This window comes from Carlito syrichta, unplaced genomic scaffold (genome assembly GCF_000164805.1).
Source record: "Carlito syrichta isolate Samal-C Ts95f unplaced genomic scaffold, Tarsius_syrichta-2.0.1 Scaffold308774, whole genome shotgun sequence".
Taxonomy (NCBI): domain Eukaryota; kingdom Metazoa; phylum Chordata; class Mammalia; order Primates; family Tarsiidae; genus Carlito; species Carlito syrichta.
The window spans coordinates 32,540-36,212 of NW_007252870.1; positions in this window are offsets into that span (position 1 = coordinate 32,540).

The window sequence follows — 3,673 nt, forward strand, 5'->3', positions numbered from 1 at the left end:
AGATTCCAACTCAAAAAAAAAAAAAAAAAAAAAGAAAAGAAAAGGAAGTGCACTGAAAGCAGACTGAGAAGCCCCTTCTTTCTGCTGTGTTCCTCTGGTGCTCTCTACTGACGAAGTGAAACTGTGCCAGCTGGCAGAGGAGGAAGGTTTACTGGATCCTGCTCCAGTCTCCTAAAGCATGGAAAAGAAGGGTGGATTTGGAGCTAAGAGGCTACAAACTGGTAACAGACACATGTACGGTCTGCTACAGAAACATCATGTGCTTGATTATGGGGTGCTGTTCTAGACCCCTCTGGGGAGTGTTACGCTGTACCTGCAGTCTATGCACCGTTCTGTCTTTGTGCAATCTAAATAATTCTAAATTCTGAACTGGACCTTAGGGTTTTGGTTAAGGGAACAGGGACCTGTTCCACCTTGTTATTATTCCTCCTTGCAAACCTCAGGGAAGAGCTGCCTGAAACACTGGGGAAGTATGCCTTAAGGTCTTCTGCCTTTGTCTATGGCCAAGTCTAATCACCACGGGCATCAAGCCTGAAGCAAGGAGAATCCCTAGGCAATTGAGTTCTTGTTTGAGAAGGGGTGAGAATAAGCTGATAAGCCTCAGCTCAGTCTGCCGGTACCACAGCTTGCATAAGATGTGTATATATTTGACTCTTTAACCCCAGTGAACTCCTGGAATTTGACCCAAAATAGTACTTTTTTCCTTTTAAGTTGGGATATGATTTTGATAAAAGGACAGACACCTTGAATTATCTCCACTACAGTACCAATGTCAGAGGATGCAAACCTAAATACTATACAGGCTAGGCAGGCAACTTAAATGAGTGAAGCATGCAGATAGCAGACAAAAGGGCATGATGGTGACTGTGGAAATCTACAGAGTACATGCTTCACATAAAGATAGCGGGTGCTACTTAATCCCTGCATATTATTGCCATGTATACCAACAGTCAGATATTTTAATTATTCAAGAAAAGCTGGAAATCCAGATTTTATTTATTTATTTTTGAGTTGGAGTTTCACTCTGTCACCCAGACTGGAGTGCAGTGGCATGCTCCCGGCCACCGCAGCCTCTACCTGCTGGACTCCGGCGATCCTTCCGCCTCAGCCTTCCAAGTAGCTGGAACTACAGGTGCGTGCTACCATGCCTGGCTGATTTTTTGATTTATTGTAGAGATGAGGTCTCGCCAAGTTGCCCAGGCGGGTCTCGAACCTGCGGGCTCAGGTAATCCACTCACCTCAGCCTCCCAAAGTGTGGGATTACAGGCTGAGCCACCGAGCCCGGTGAAATCCAGATTTTTAAATGTGAAACTGTCAGATTTTAAAACAATAAAAAAGATAGTATAAGATAAATATATGTATGGGGGGGTCACATTCAGCTTGTGACACCTACCCCATTCCTCTCTGTATTCATACCCTTGTAAGGCCCTTCCCACACTGACTATGAGCTCGGCCATATGACCCATTTTGGCCAGTGAGGAATTACCAAGTGTGGTGCAACCAGGGGTCTGCTAAGCATTTGTTCATTAGGGCTTGTCCTTTTTGAAGCCACCATGCAGAAGCTCAAATGATAAGCCACATGGAGCCCTAGAGGATGAGAAGTCATTTTGAATGAGTTCCCAGGTGATTGCAGCCCTATGAGTAACCTCAGCTTACACCATGTGGGCCCAGCTGAGTCAACCCACACAACTTAAAAAAAAAATAAACTACTCTTATTCTAAACTACTAAGTCTTAGGGTGGTTTGTTATGTTGTAATAGGTAACAGAAACAGAGATCATTTATTCCCTTATTTTTATTTTATTTTATTTTAATTGAGACTGGGTTTTGCTCTGTTGCCCAGGCTGGTCTCAAACTCCTGGACTCAAGCGATCCTCTTGCTTTGGCCTCCCAAGGTGCTGGGATTCATGTGTGACCCACCATACGAGGCCAAAGGTCATTTATTCTAACCCTCTTGTACTAATGACGGTAGGGGTCTGGTGAAATTCAGATAGCATATTAGATGCAATAACTTTCCAGTTCTGTACTCTTTCTTCCTATTGCTTCTCCTTCAATTCCCTTTGTGAAAAGCACAAGGGCTATGAAACCTCAAACTCTATATACTGGAAACTTATACTGTATCTTGAATGCATACAAATTATTGCAATATCTTGGTTCCTAGGAATGGAGAAATTTCCAGATCATTCAGTCCCTTCATTTTACAGGTGCAGAGAATGCAAAAACACTCGAGAAACAGAAAAGCAGCTTCTGACAATTGTAAGTTGGCCTAGTACACGCAGCCAGGCCATGATGTTACTAGACCATATCCTGGTCCTTTTAGCTAGGCCTTGTGCTCTTCTGCAGAACAGCAACAATTTCTCAAAACATCAACATCATTCTGTAACTGTGGTAGATCTAGACAAAAACAAGATCACTCTATATTCATGTCCAAATACAGCTAAATCACGAACATTGTCCAAGCCCCCAAAATGACTAAACACTTCCATCTAGCTAATATGAGAGTTGCCACTTCTTTACCTGTACAGCTCTTTACTTGTACAACAGTGTCAGCCTCAATCTTGCATCCCCTTCCTCCAGGTAAGATTTATTGGCACCCAACCATATTGTGCCATCTCCCTCACTGCAACTAGTAATAAACACAGCTTCTTCAACCATCAGTGCGTTCCTGGTGGGTTTTGCTTAGAGAGCACCGGCTGATCTGAATGCTCACACAGAGTTGAAGGCAGAGTTCACTAGGAGTCTCCTTTCTCAGTCCTTTCTTGGCACCGACCACTCTTCTGGGTAATGTCTGTCGTCCTCCCACTAGAATTAAGCTCCAGGAGAACAGGGGCCTTTTCTGTCACGTTCAGAGCTGATTCCCAGTGCCTAGGTAGGTACTCGACAAAGGCTAAACGCTTAAAAAATAAAGATCTTCTGAATGAATAAGAAGGGCTGGCCATACACAAGTTCCCTTTAATCTCTCGTCTCCTCCCAGATCGCGTGACTACAGACAGTATCACAGCCCATCTCCGTAAACCCCCCCTTTCCCAACGGAATTTCCAAGTCCTCACTCCGGAGGTGCCCGTCCCCTCCCCTGGTCGCACTGCTCCCGCTGCCGGCCTCCCTCCCACACCCGAGCACCTGTTTCCGCACCTAGAACCCACCTGTCTCCACCACCTGTCCCTGACACCAGGCCCTCACGACCAGCCGCGCAGCTACCTACGCGTCAAGCGGGCACTGCGGACATGGACCGCGCATGTGCGGAAACCGGTCGCACACGCAGGCTCTCTGACAAGTGAGGAGTTGCCTCGGAGTTTCCGTCCCGGTCTAGACAGCCTTGGGCTGCCAGGAAGTCGGGAGAAACTAGCCGGAAGGAGAGCCGGAGCGCAAGGCATCCTGGGACATGTAGTTCTGGCGCTCCCGAGTACCTCCTCGGAGTGAGCCTTTTCGCCTCCATGTCTGCACGTCCGGCACTTACAGTCCAGTGCTACTCTCAGTGCAAAGTTCAGCGGCGGGCTGCCGGGACAGACCGGCCTGGCGTCGGCTTCTGGACCCCACAGCGCTCTGCGGGGCCCGCGGCGCCTGCTGGGAGTTGTAGTCCCCGCTCTGCGTACTGCGTTCGCCGAGGGGGAGGGCGGAGCTGCCGGCGGCCCGGGCGGGCTGGCAGCTAGAGTGGGTGCGATAGCCGCCTCCGCC